Source organism: Cebus imitator, unplaced genomic scaffold (assembly GCF_001604975.1).
Source record: "Cebus imitator isolate Cc_AM_T3 unplaced genomic scaffold, Cebus_imitator-1.0 Scaffold44, whole genome shotgun sequence".
NCBI lineage: Eukaryota > Metazoa > Chordata > Mammalia > Primates > Cebidae > Cebus > Cebus imitator.
This window is the reverse complement of record NW_016107359.1, coordinates 2,284,198-2,299,272: the sequence shown is the minus strand read 5'-3', so window position 1 is coordinate 2,299,272 and position 15,075 is coordinate 2,284,198. Positions and strand designations below refer to the sequence as shown.

The window sequence follows — 15,075 nt, the reverse complement described above, 5'->3', positions numbered from 1 at the left end:
CCCTCCCCTCCCCTCTCCTTCTCAAGATGGAGTCTCACTCCATTGCCCAGGTTGGAGTACAGTGGCATGATCACGGCTCACTGCAATCTCCACCTTAAAAAAACAAACAAACAAAAAAAAACCCCTCAATCTGTGTTACATTTTTTTGCCTCTATTTCCTTCCCTCTCTTTGGATTGTGCCAGGTGCTTTCTGAAAGGATCCCAGATAAGTATTTGCTGGGAAAGGCCAGACTTACCCAGTGTTCCCCAGACAGCCTATTATCCTAATAAAGGAACACAGCGACCCTCAGTATGAAAAACTCTGGATAGACCCACCTGTAATGCCGCTTCCTTGTTCCCCAAAAAATATATTAGAAAACAAAATACTTAATTCATAGTTGGGCAGCTCATAGCAAAGACAAAGAATTCTGTTTAGTAGGAAGTTTCTCCATGCTTGCTTTAGAACGGAAACATGAGACCGGGAAGCTCCTGAGAAGTCACCCAGTCTAAACCATCACTGGATGTCTGGATTTTGTTGAAGGCATTTCAGACAAGTGGTCATACATTTGACCCAAAGAAGCAAGGGTAACAGAGGGGTTTCAGGTTTTGTGAGAAGGCAGCGGGGAGATGTTGGGAGAAGGAAGCCAGCGTCACCATTCTGCTCACCCTGAGTGGTCTGAATGCCTCCTGTGTATGGCAGGAGGAGCTGGCTTCTTTAGCCAGTGCTGTGAGGTGCGGGGTCAGAGCATGGCTGGAGCAGAGCAGAGAGTGACAGGTGAAGGGGAGGTCCTGCATTCAGGCAGATGCTGGGTGGCTGAGCCACATCTCTGATCCTCTCCCTCCCATGGGGCTCCTGTCTAACCTCCTTTATGTGGACAGAAAACAGCACAGAGCCCAGGAGGTAACCGAGGCAGAGTCTTGATCCCATCACTGTGCCAGAAGGCCCTGGAAGTCCTCACCACCACCAAGGACTGAATTGCACACTTGGGGAGGATGGAGGGAGGGCATCCTCCATCCTCCACCCAGGAGCAGGGTGCCCAGCCGCTTGCAGACTTCTGTTCTACCTTAAAACATGTGACCAAAATTAAAAACCTGTATACATCAAAGCACACTATCAGGAGAGTGAAAAGACAGCCCATGGAATGGGAGATTTGCAAATCAGATGTCTATAAGAGACTAATATCCAGAATGTATAAAGAATGCCCAGAACTTGGACAGGCACGGTGGCTCACACCTATAATCCCAGCACTTTAGGAGGAAGAGGCAGGCCAATCACAAGGTCACAAGATTGAGACCAGCCTGGCCAACATGGTGAAAACCCATCTCTACTAAAAATACCCTGTTTCTACTAAAAATACAAAATTAGCTAGGTGTGGTGGTGCCTGCAATCCCAGCTGCTCAGGAGGCTGAGGCAGGAGAATCGCTTGAACCCAGGAGGCGGAAGTTGCAGTGAGCCGAGATCGCACCACTGCACTCCAGCCTGGGCAACAAGAGTGAAACTCCATGTCAAAAAAAAAAAAAAAAGAATTCCCAGAACTTGACAAAAAATTCCAAACAAGCCAATTCAAAAATGGGCGAATGGTTTGAATAGATATTTCTTCCAAAATATACAAACAGCCAATATAAAAGAAAAAAACAAAACCACCAATAGGCACATGAAAAGATTCTCAGCACCGCTAGTCATTAGGGAAGCCCAATTCTAAACCATAACGAGATATCGCTTCCTAGCCATTAGGATGGCTACTATCAAAAAACAAAACAAACAGCAAACGCAGAAGGTAAGTACTGGCAAGGGTGTGGAGAGACGGAAACTCATGTGTTTCTGGTGGGACTAAAGCGGTGCAACAGCTATGGAAAACAGCACAACAGTTTCTCAAAAAGTTACACAGAACTACCATACGATCCAGCAATTTCACGTCTAGGCATATACGCAAAAGAAGTGAAAGGGGCTGAAACCAATTTTTTTTCTTGACAGGGTCTCGCTTTGTTACCCAGACTAGCGTGCCTCACCTCAGCCTTGACCTCCTGGGATTAAGTGATCCTCCCACCTCAGCCTCCCAAGTAGCTGGGGCCATAGATGGACACCACTGCACTGTCTAATTTTTGTATTTTTTGTAGAGATGGGGTCTCCCTATATTGTCCAGGCTGGTCTCGAACTCCTGGGCTCAAGTGATCCTCCCACCTTGGCCTCCTAAAGTACTGGGATTACAGGTGTGAAGCACCATGCATGGCCTGAAGCAGGTATTTCTAAACCAATTTTCATAGCAGCATCACTCACAACAACCAAAAGGTGGGAGCCCAGATGCTCATCAGCAGGTGAATGGATAAACAAAATGTGGTATATTCATACAACAAAATATTACTCAGCCTGAAGAGACAACGAAAGGCCCAATGTGGTGGTGCGTGCCTGTAATCTCAGCTACTCCGGAGGCTGAGGTGGGAGGACTGCTTGAGCCCTGGAGTTCGAGGCCACTGTGAGCTGTGATCACATCACTGCACTCCAGCCTGGGCAACAGAACAAGATCCTGTTGCAAAAAATAAAAAGGAACAGAATTCAAACACGTTTCAACATGGTTGAGGCTTGAAAAAATTAAATGAAATAAGCCAGACAACACATAGGGACAAATATATTATCCATTAAGATGAAGTGCCTAGAATAGGTAAATTTATAGAGACATGTATGTAAAGACAGTCTGGCAGGGGGCCAAGGGGGCGGGTAGGGGCTGGGGGATTAGTGTTTAAGGGATACGTGTTTCTATTTGGGAAGATGAGAAAGTTGTGGAGGTAGGAGGTTCTCGTAGCCACTAACTGCCAATGAATTATACATTTTTAAGTGCTTAGAATGACAAATTTTATGTTATGTATATTTTACAACAATAAAAAAGTATCATAAAAAGCATGTGCTTTTTGTAGTCTGCTTCATAATTTATAGTTGTTTTAATACAAAAATTTATTTTCTCCAAATCTTCCGGAAAAAAATACATGTTATATACATCTTGTTGCTGCAAACCACACCCCCCTGCTATTTTGAGAAGCACAGACTAGCTCAACCCACCCTTCTTTTTTTTAGACAGAGTTTCGATCGCTTGCCAGGCTGGAGTGCAGTGGCGCTATCTTGGCTCACTGCAACCTCCATCTTGTGGGTTCAAGGGATTCTCCTACCTCAGCCTCCCAAGTAGCTGAGACTACAGGTATGCACCACCACACCCAGCTAATTTTTGTATTTTTAGTAGAGACGGGGTTTCACCACGTTGGCCAGGGTGATCTCGATCTCCTGACCTCACGATCCACTTGCCTCAGCCTCCCAAAGTTCTGGAATTACAGGTGTGAGCCACCGTGCCCGGCCCCTTCTTCTCCTGAGAAACTCAGATAGGAAATGGTTTGTCTGAGGTCACACAGTGAGGACCTGGCAAAGTCAAAATTAAAGAAGGACTCTAATGAGCAGTGGGAACATGTGCATGGGCATAGACTAGAGTCAGAAGGACCAGAAGCTTATCCAGCCTTGCCAATGCCTGAATCCACCATGGAGAGAAAAGGAACAACTCACAGAACAGGGAGCTGGAGGGCAGGTGAGGTCACTCATCAGCTGCATGACACATGCCTGAACTTCAGCCTCCCTGCAGCATGTGTCAAATGCCCACCTCAGCAAGATTATAAACAACTCCCAAGTAGCTTGCCATTCGTTAAAACCATGATTATGTCTGCTCATGCAGTGCTTTCCAAACTGCAGGTCACAACCTCAATGGATCGTGAAATCTATTCAGTGAGTCATGACTAACATTTAAAGATAGAATCATATGGAAAAGAATAGACAGAAAATACCACTGTATTGTAAAGGTGAGCACTGTTTTGTGATATTTGTTAGACGTGTTATAGATATTGGTTGCTATGTCGTATATGACTGTGTGGCAGCTACTGAGTTACGGCACTGAGCAGCTTCCATCGCTCTCCCCAGAAGGAACCTAGAGAAGTCAATCTCAAGCTTGCACAGGCTTTTAACTGCTTGAGGGAAAATGTTTAGGGCTCACTACGACATGAACCCCCAAATTCCTGTCATCTGGATGGCAGAAACCAAGAGAACATATCCTCACGTGGTCACAAGGTTAGGCTCTTAAGGACACAAAACAAGACAAGAAACTTCATCCAGTATTGGCTTCAGGGACCCACAGCAAAGTTTGTAACTGACCAGCCTGACAGGCTGGCTTGAGAAGTGGGCTTATAGGGGTCCTAAAGCCACATGCTATCCTGTGATGCCCCTCTCTCCATTACAGAACCAGAAAGACAAATTCTTAGCACTAAGTACAGCAGATTTGCTACAGCGTAAGACTGGTCTCACAAATCCTTTTTTCTACTAATCAAACCCTTGCAGAGGAGATCAATAGTTTACCGTTTTACCCAGACAGAGAAATAGAGAGAGACCAGAAACTTGGCTGGTAAGAGTTTCTTACCCTTTTTGCTGGCATACCAGGTTTCTGGGTTCCCTTTCTCTTCAACTTCCAGAAGAATGAAGCGGCGTATGATGGCCTGGCTCACTTGTGCTATAGCTGTGGGGTTCAAGGGAAAATCACCCTTTACTGTTTTACGAAAACATAGGCAAGATTCTTAATTTACAAAATGCTGCCCAACAGGCTGCATTAATATTTTCCATCCCAGCAAAATGCATATAGCAAAACAGACATTAGTCACCTCATTCAGCACCCAATAGCAGCCTGGAAAAGCTCACGCTTTTCCCCATTCGTCCCTGTTTTTGATCCACTCCAGGTGGGGAGGGAAGAGCTCCGAATGGTAATTCACAATGGGGTCTCTGGGCAAGGTGAAGAGCAGATGGTCGCCCTGAGATACACAGGCCTGTTGAGCTTTCTTTAGGGAATATCGAATACGGCTAGACAAATAAGGAGTGTTCTCTGAGTTAGACCGGCTGGACTTCTACCAGCAAGCCCTCCCGAGATCCCATCCATATACACAAACACACACAAAGAGGAGACAGACAGAAGGCCTTCCGAGTCAGATCCCTAACCAAGAACTCCACGAGTATCCCTTCCAAACTATCCTCCTATTCCCCACCTGAGAAACCTCTACAAAATCTTCCTGACTGAGGATAAGTCTTGCAAACCAGGATTCTTCCTACTAGTTAGAAAGAGCTAACCAAGACCCCACCAGGAGCTGGACAGACACCCGACAGTGGGGCTGCAGACGCCACACCATACGGCTACAGAACCAGTCGGGAGAGGGAAGGAGGCTAGGATGTTCACCAATCCAGACATCCCGCAATGGGGCTACACAGACACCCTGTGATAGGGCTACAGTTGCATCTCCCCAGAACAATTTCTCCGTTGCAATTAAATCCATGCACGTCGGGTTGGCAGCACCCCGCCAGTAGAGAGAGTACAGAGTCAGTCCCCAGTCCAAGAGAACTGGGCAGCCACCGGGACTGGTTTCTGGATCCATCATTGGAAGGGGGCCACTGAAACAAAGGCAACCCTGGATGAGCCCCCACATTTCTAAACGCCCAAGAGGTTCACCTTGCCTGCTGCCTAGACAGAGCCGATTCATCAGGATAGGGGAGTTGCAGTAGAGAAAGAGAAAGAGTTAATTCCCTCAGAGCCTGCTGTGTGGGAGACTGGAGTTCTGTTATTACTCAAATAAGTCTCCCCAAGCATTTGGGGGGCAGAGATCTTGGCTTTTTTTTGTTTTTTGAGACAGAGTCTCGCTCTTGTCGTCCAGCCTGGAGTGCAGTGGCGCTATCTCTGCCCACTGCAACCTCCGCCTCCCAAGTTCAAGCAATTCTCCTGCCTCAGCCTCCAAAGTAGGTGGGATTACAGGCGCAGGCCACCACATCTGGCTAATTTTTGTAGTTTTAGTAGAGATGGGGTTTTACCATGTTGGCCAGGTTGGTCTCAAGCTCCTGACCTCAGGTGATCTGCCCACCTCGGCCTCCCAAAGCGCTGGGATTACAGACGTGAGCCACCGTGCCCGGCTAGGGGGCAGGATAACTTGGTGGGTTGTGGGGGTAACCAGTGAGCCAGGAGCGCTGGTCAGGGATGAAATCATAGGGAGTAGAAGCTGTCTTCTTACACTGAGTCAGTTCCTCGGGTGGGGACCACAAGATCAGATGGGCCAGTTTATTGATGTGGGTGGTACCAGCTGATCCATCAAGTTCAGGGGCTGCAAAATATATCAAGCCCTGATCTTAGGAGGAGTTTAGGGAGGGTCAGTTTAAACTTTTGTTTAAACTATAAACTACAAACCAAGTTTCTCCCAAAGTAAGTTCAGCCTACGCCCAGGAATGAACAAAGACAGCTTGGAGGTTAGAAGCAAGATGGAGTCCATTAAGTTAGATCTCTTTCACTGTCTCAGCCATAATTTTGCAAAGGTGGTTTCACTAACATTCCCTGATGTATTACAACAAGTACCCAGGGCTGCCTGAACTTGGAGAATGTTCTATGAAGATGGGGAGAGGCACACAGAGCTTGGGATTTTGGATCACTGAGGTCAGGTCTCCTCTCTGCCACCTCCTACGTTTGAATTTGGCTGGGCTTTTTCCAAACGACTTCCATTTTTGTCATCTGTGAAATAAGAATATTAACACCTCCCCAGCCATGGCTATGGGGGAGCTAAAATGAAACAATAATGGATGCGAACAAACTTTGTTAGCTACAAAACACCGAATCAATGCCAGTGGTATTTACCATCATGGCCACTGTTGTGGCTACTATTGCTGTAAAGAACACATTCAGAAGAGTGAGCTGTCTGCTGCAAAAACTCTTAAGATGATTTAAAAAACAAAAATTGAGGCTGTCCATGGTGGCTCATGTCTGTAATCCTAGCAAGCTTGGGAGGCCGAGACAGGCAGATTGCCTGAGCTCAGTTCAAGCCCAGCCTGGACAACATGGTGAAACCCTGTCTCTACTAAAATACAAAAAATTAGCAGGGCATGGTGGTGTCCACCTGCAGTCCCAGCTGCTCGGGTGGCTGAGGCACAAGAATTACTTGAACCTGGGAGGCAGAGGTTGCAATGAGCTGAGACTGCACCACTGCACTCCAGCCTGGGTGACAGAGTGAGACTCAGTCTCCAAAAAAAAATTTAGGTGAAATATACATATATAATTTACCATCTAGTTTAGTGATTGTAAATACATTTATATTCTTTTTTCTCCCCTTCATCCCCCACCTCCTTCCCGGCCTCTGGTAACCACCAACCATCTTCAAGGATGGAGGTTTTTAACCTGGGGTCCGTGGAAATTCATGAATGGGCCTTAGGGAGTTCATCAAATTATAGGTTAAATTATGCGTGTGTGTGTGTGTGTGTGTGTGTGTGTGTGTGTGTGTGTGTCAATGGGGACAGGGGCCATGGCTTTCAACAAAGTTTCAGTGGCATCTGTGAGCCAGGAAAGGTTCAGAACCACCAGCCCCCTACAGTGCCTGGTGAAAAAGGGCAAAGCCACATTCCCAGGGTAACCCAGCGTCCAGACCAAATCCCCACTCCAGGGCAGGAGTCATTGGCGTGGCTCCAAGTGGTGGGATAGAGTCATGCTACCAGTCAGTTAATGAAGGGAGTGTCACTTCACAGAAACCTGTTTCTGCCTGGCCACCCCACCCTGGAAACTGAAAACTGGTCTGGTGCTGGGGAGAGGCATTCCCTCAGCAGGCGTGCTCCAGGGAGAAGCGGCTCTGCCCGCTGAACTGGCCTTGCCCTCCGACTTGGGTCAAGTCCACACCCAAGGCAACCAGCCCACAAGGGAGACAATGGGCCTGATTCTCATCTGCAGACCCAGGGGGAGGGGTGACAGAGGCAAAGGCAACGGGAACCTGGCAGGGCCCTAAGGAAGGGTGGCCAGCCACATCACTGTAGGCCACTCAGGGTACGCACAGGCTGGGATAATGGCCATCCCCACCCTCATTCCCTACAACTCCCTGGGAGTCTCTCCAGGCTGGCCAGGCTGCAGGCCCGTCCCCAAGCCTTGAATCCCCTCTAGCTGGCCACTTGCCTGGCAGCCTTTCAGACACAGCCCATAGTCGGCCTCCTCCAGGAGGGACGCCGGCTCCAGCGATTCCTCTCCTGCTGCTCACCTCCTCCCAGAACCCTCTAGCTGTGGCTGAGACCAGACTTCGGGGTCACCCTGATCTGGGTTTCAGACCCGGCTTCTCTACTCACTGACCAGTGCTTTTGAACATGTTGCTTAACTTTCTCAGTGTTGGTCTCAGCTTTCTCAGCCTCTCTGTCCTTAGCTTGTAAACTGCATGAAGATTTAAATGAAATAATGTACATAAGGTTCTTTGCGTGGAGTGCGGCTGACAGCAAACAGCTCAATCAAAGGTCATTATTATATTAGCTTGATTTATATCATTCTCTGATTCTTTTAGGTGTGGTCATTTTGGTAGCCACAATTTAGATCCCTGAAAGACAGGACCTGGATCTATTTTCATTATAGAAGAGACTTGGCTGGGCTTGTGGCTCACACCTGTAATCCCAGCACTTTGAGAGGTCGAGGTGGGCAGATCACCTGATGTCAGGAGTTTGAGACCAGCCTGGCCAATATAGCAAAACCTGTCTCTACTAAAAATACAAAAATTAGCCCAGGCAAAGTGACTCACTCCTGTAATCCCAGCACTTTAGGAGGCCAAGGCCAGCGGATCACCTGAGGTCAGAAATTTGAGACCAGCCTGACCACCATGGTGAAACACCGTTCTACTAAAAATACAAAAAATTAGCCAGGTGTGATGGCAGGAGCCTGTAATCCCAGCTACTTGGAAGGCTGCAGCAGAAGAATCGCTTGACCGCAGGAGGTGGAGGCTGCAGTGAGCTGAGATTGTACCACTGCACTCCAGCCTGGGCGACAGAGCGAGGCTTCATCTACAAAAAAATAAAAGAGAGAATCAATGGGAAGTGTTGGCTGTTTTCCTCAAAGACTGACTATTCATTCATCTGTCTGTCCACTCATCCACTCATCCATGCGGTGCATGAGCTCTATGCCAGGCACTCTGCTGATAGCTAAGGATGCAGGGGAATAACCACAGCCTGAGCCTTGGGGAAGCTCCCTGCAGAACAGGGGAGACACGCAAACTGCTGAGCCACGTGCTAGATGCTGTGTGGATGGTGGAGACCAAGTGCAGTGGAAACAGCCGGGCAGGAGCACGTGTGGGGGAAGCAGGCTTAGGGTCATTTACAGGGGAGATGGAGGGTGAATGGAGCATAAGAGAGCAGGAAGAATCTGTCAGCATGGGAAGGGAGAGGGCACGGCACGGTGGCAGACGGGACAGCTTACCTGAGCAAAGGCACAGAGGCATGACTGTGTGGGGCATGTCAGGGGAACAGCCAGTCACCCCTTTGGGTCCCTTTATCAGACTGGAAGGTATGTGTCCTGTTCTGGCTATGGTGAGGGCAGAGCTGGGTGAGCTGTGGGTGGGAGAGCCCAGGCTGCCTTGGGGGACTGGGAGCACAGCCCCACTAAGGAGGAGGGGTTTTGCATGTTTTCCTTCTCAAACTCACTTTCCTGAAGGAGGCCGCTGCTGGGGACACGGGGGGAAGGGGAAGGTGGAGTACGTGGCCCCACCCCATCCCTTTCACTTCCTTCTCCCTGTCCTGCCCCACCGGCTGCTACCCAGTCTACACTCACAGCTTGCCAGCCACACCCTGGGCTTTCTCTGGGCTCTGCTTGGGGAGCAGGCCTCGGCCCCACATGGGGCACCGCCTCTTACAGGCCGTTCATCAAGAAGGTGGGGGTGAATGGCAGGACCGTCTCCATCCAGGAAGGCTGCAAGAGGCAGAGAGTGCCCTGGGCTCTGAGGTTTGCTGGCCGCAGACCTGCTCTGGGGCTTTGGGTACACTCTCCTCCCCTCTCTGGGCCTCATTGTTTCTACTGGGAGAAGGAAGACCCTGGACCACATGAGTCTGAGACCCCAGCTTAGGCATTCTATGGGGCAGCTCCCAAGGATTCGAGCATCCTCCCCGTCAAAGCTGTTTGTCCTCACCTCTCCTCTCTAAACCTGTTCTCGCTGGAACATCACCTCCTCCCTGCAGTCACTGCCACTGGAGATGTGCCCAAGTCTCCATCCCTTGCCGCATGATTTCTGTCTCTCTCTGTTGTCAACAGGACCTGACACATCTTCCTGGAAGCCTGAGAGCCAACACACCTGCAGGCATTTGCTCAATATGTCTGCGGGTGAGTCTCAAAAGCAACCTAGGCACTGGGGAGACTGAGACTTCTAATTTAAACCTCCAAGTGCCTCCAGGAGCTTGGAGTTTGGTAGAAAGATGACGCAGATGAAAAACAGACCATGTGTAGGGACAGGAAGCTCTCAGGAGTGGAGAGAGGGGAGAAGAGCTGAATACTGTGGGGCAGATACAGTAAGAAGGAGGGGTGCGCTAGGATGAAGGAGGTGTAGAAAGCAGAGACTTCCGATGACTGAAATGTTTAAACAATAATCTGCATGGGCTGGGCACAGTGGCTCACACCTGTAAGTACTTTGGGAGGTTAAGGCAGATCACTTGAGTCCAGGAGTTCAAGACAACCTGGGCAACATAGTGAGACTCCCCCAATCTCTACCAAAAAAAAAAAAAATTAAGACATTAGCCAAGTGTGCTTGTGCATGCCTGTAGTCCCAGCTACTAGGGAGGCAGAGGCAGGAGAATCACGTGACCTGAGGTTGAGGTTGCAGTGAGCCGTTTTAATGCCACTGCACGCAAGCCCAGGCAACAGAGTGACACCTTGTCTAAATTAAAAAATAATAATAATAACAAAAAAATTTAAAAACCATCATGATACTGTGATGGTGGAAACATGACATTAAGCATTTGTCAAAGCCCATAGAATGCACAACACGAAGTGTGAGCCCTAATGTAAACGAGGGACAACAGTTAATAACATTGTGCCCATGTTGGTTCATCAGTTTTAACAAACATACCACACTAATGCAAATGTGAATAACGGGGTGGGGAGGGAGAGAATGGAAACTGCACCTTCTGCGCAATTTTTCTATAAACCTATATCTGCTGTAAAATATAAAATCTATTAAGAAAACAAAAGGCTAGGTGCAGTGGCTCACGCCTGTAATCCCAGCACTTTTCAAGGCCAAGGCAGGTGGATCACCTGAGGTCAGGAGTTCGAGACCAGCCTGGTCAACAAAGCGAAACCCCATCTGAACTAAAAATACAAAAATTAGCTGGGCATGGTGGCAGGCACTTGTAATCCCAGCTACTTGAGAGGCTGAGACAGGGAGAAGAGGTTGAGCTCAGGAGGCGGGGGTTGCAGTGACCCAACAGAACGAGATTCTGTCTCAAAAAAAAGAAAAAAAAAATTGGACCTTATTAAAAAAGCAAGAGCTGTCAACATAAAAACCTGGGCTCCCAGTTTCTTTTGATGGATCTGATGATCTACAACCCTGAGCTGAATCTGCACATGGAAAGAACAGGCCGCAGCTCAGGAGACGCAGCTCCTTTGCATGGGTACTCACCCTCAGGTTTGCTGAGGCGTCACTGCTCCTGCCAGGCTTGGCTGGGAGCTTTGGGGAGTTTGGGGACCTGGTGATAAAAATCAGGTGTCTGATCATGAAGTAACAGACCGGCAAATTCGGCTGGGGTCTTCGGAGTACTATTTCCCAGGTGCTGGTAAATGATGATATCAAACGGGAAATGATGAAGAATGGGAGGAAAACCAGGGCAGTTTTCAGACAAATTGAGTTTGATTTGCATGTATTTGCAGTTAAAAAAAATATGTGATTGCATCTTGGAGGAGATGTTGAAGCTGCAGATAAATTTCAGAGGGAGAGAAAAGTGACTTTCAAAGACCAGGGGATACTTGAGATCCCACAAAGGAGAAGAACAGACAGGTGAGCCCAAGGGAAAAAGCCAGGTTCATGGGATGATGTGGGAGAGGTGATGATAAGCAATTCATCCAGCATCTTAGTTTCCAGGGCAAATGGCTGTGAGTGGAAGATGTGGTGGGAGGAGAGGTAGATGGGGCTTAAGGAGACCGGAGGGGGCAGGTGTTTGGGGAGTGGTCAGGAACCAGCCAGGTGAAAGACAGGAGAACTTGGTAGGTTGCTTGGGTTAATGTAGTCCCTGAGCTCACCCTGCCCTGGGGCTGGTAGCAGAAATGAAGAGTGGGCAGGAATATGCTTGATCATTCATTCATTCATTCATTCAGCACACATTTCCTGAATACCTACTCTATGTCCAAAGCTGTGGTAGGAAAGATATGGGGAGGAAGAAGCAGACACAACAGTTCTGTCCCCTAAGAGATCACATTCTAGTGCAGATCCACACTAACAATTGCCACGTGGCACATCTCATGGTAAAACAGTGGTTACTGCAGACTCGCTACGTGCCTGGCTGCAGCCCCCGGGGGGGTGCTTGTTCCCTCTGCCAGAGAAACAAACATTCCTTATAGGTCAGTGCTGTGGGCCCCTGACCTATAAGGGTATGCAGCTGCCTGGAGATACAGAGTGTTTACAAAAATAGTGGTTATGCCTCTAGGGGAACATTGAGGAGGGCATTACGGAGTCAGGAGAAGACATCTTAAAGAAATGAAACTTGGAGCGGGGCATGGTGGCTCACACCTATAATCCCAGCACTTTGGGAGGCTGAGGCGGGTGAATCACCTGAGGTCAGGAGTTTAAGACCAGCCTGGCCAACAGGGTGAAACCCCGTCTCTACCAAAAATACAAAAATTAGCCAGGCATGGTGGCAGCCACCTGTAATTCCAGCTACTTGGGAGGCTGAGGCAGGAGCGTCACTTGAAACAGGGAGGAGGAGGTTGCAGTGAGCCAAGATCACCCCGCTGCACTCCAGCCTGCGCGACAGAGCAAGACTCCATTAAAAAAATAAAGAAAAGAAAAGAAATGAAGCTTGGGATAAGTCTAAAGAGTCAACAGGAGTGCAGCAGCCATGTGGGAGAGCTGAGTGTACAGCAGGACAGGGGCGTGGAGGCAGGAAGAGGGTGTGCAGTTCGGGGACCTGTCTGCAGTTCAGCACAGAAGTGGTGCAGGGGATGGAGTAGCAGGTGGCCAGAGGGGAGCCCAGAAAACAGAGACCAGATGAAGAATCGGTGTGAGCCGCACAGAGGCTGCCCGCCCCGATTGTGGTGGTAAGGAGAATGCTGAGGAATGAATACAGACTAATTTCAAACCCTGGCTCCATCATCTACTGTGTGCCCTTGGACAGATTCCTTAATCTCTGATTTTCTCATCACTTAAATGAGGATCATAAAAGTTTCATCAGCTCTAGTGAGGATGAAAAACCATGGTATCTACCAAATGATAAGGACTCAATAAAGGGCCATTATCACCATTGCATTTTACGCGGTCACAGGTTTGCATTAATGCTCTTTCCTGTGCCTCCGCCCTTGGCTTATAAGACAGCTTGAAAACAGACGGTTTCCCCTCCAGCTCTGATCCACCTCCCTAGCTGGAGCCGCGGCAAATGGGCGCTCCCGGTGTGAGGATGGCAGGGGGTTGCCATGGTGACCTCCCAGCTTGGCTTAGGACTTGAGTGTACTGAGCCTTTTTTTCTTTCTTTTTTCTTTCTTTTAAGCCCTAGCTATCCCAGCTATTCTAAATATTTACTGTGAGGCGATTATGACACATCTGAAAAAGCTGAATAATATTCCCTAGCACACTGCAGAGAAAAATGGAAAACAATCCACATTTCTGGCAACAAATAACTGGCTGGGTAACTTACGGCACAGCCATGCAAAACTGTACCGTGGGGCTGTTAAAAATGTACAGAACTGTGGTAACTGACAGGAAACGGCATCATGACAAGCTGTTAAATGAAAAACAGCAGGTTACAGAACAGCCTAAATCTCGTAATACCGTCTATATAAAATGATGCTACATTTAACTGCTTTGTATTTATGAACAGAAGGTTTAGAAGGCCGTTTGCTGTGGCTCTCTCTAGATGGTAGTGGTGGATCAGCAAATCTAGGCATTTGCTTTTCTCTCTACCTTTCTGTAACAACAGAGTTTGCCCACAATGAACATGAGTATTCTTTTTTCTTTTTCTTTCTTTCTTTTTCTTTTAACCCAATGCTATCAGAAGAAAAATAACTGAATGAGTCCTCTAACTCCTTGCCAATCGTAAAGGGATTGTGTCAGCCAGCCCTTGGGTTGCAAATGCTGGCATTTGCTTGTACACCCACCTGAGAAGGTCACAGGTGAGCCTTACTCTATGTGTCCGCATCCTGCCTGCTGGCCCAGGAGCACCACTGCTCCAGTGGCACCCCGTCCAGGGGTGCTGGGGACCGAGTCCTAAAGCCTAAGAGCTCATGCATTTGGAAAAGCCACCCCATTTCCCTGGCCAAAGGAGGAAAGAGGAGGCTCCCTTTCTCACCCCCATGGGTGAAGGTGGAGGCCGGTGGGAACACCCCCACTGGGAGCACAGCAGAGGCCATCTGTGAGTAGACCTATATCAAGCACTCACTGTGTGCCAGCCTCTGTGTTATCCCTGGAGACTCATGGAGATCCAGGCAGACTCTTGGCCTAGTGGACAGAGGGCTCCAGGAAGGACTTGTCCAAATCCTCCTCATTGTTCCTGCAAGGTTCTGTTCTCCTGCCCCATGATCTACACTTTATGTTCAAACAAGAAAATAGTGCAGTCCCCAGCAGTAGGTCCTGGAAAACCCCATTCCTTAGCATAGCCTCAAGCCCTCTGCAGTCCCCAGCCCCACTTCTCACCAGCCTTGCCACATGCCCATCCACTTCTCCTCCCCATCCTTAGTGCACCAGGAACCCACCCCTACGTGCTCACTGTGCTTGCCGTTTGCACTGGATAAGACATCTCTTCCTCCATCTTCTCTTCTTGGTAGAATTCCTCTCTTCCTCCTCCTCCTTCCCTTTTCTTCTCCTTCTCCTTTTCCTTCTCCTTCCTCCTCTTGTTCTTCTCTTCTTCTCTCCTTCTCCTTCTCCTTTCTTCCCCCTCTTATTCTTCTGATGGTGTCACTCTGTCACCACGCCTGGAGTGCGGTGGTGCAAACACAGCTCACTGCAGCCTCAATCTCCTAGGCTGAAATGCTCCTCTCACCACAGCCTTCCCCTCCTGAGTAGCTGGGACCACAGGCACACACCACCATGCCTGGCTAATTTTTTTTTTTTTTTTTT

The 15,075-nt window shown here is 48.6% G+C and overlaps 1 protein-coding gene and 1 non-coding gene across 2 annotated transcripts in view; one reads left to right on the top strand and one right to left on the bottom strand.

The window, feature by feature from the left end:
- PAQR5 (progestin and adipoQ receptor family member 5) overlaps positions 1-15,075 on the bottom strand; it is a 90,851-nt gene that overhangs the window by 46,518 nt on the left and 29,258 nt on the right. The gene's annotated exons all lie outside the window — the stretch shown is intronic.
- On the top strand, positions 12,290-12,424 carry LOC119470928. The gene has a single exon (XR_005199904.1). It is a non-coding gene; the product is annotated as a small nucleolar RNA SNORA77 (small nucleolar RNA).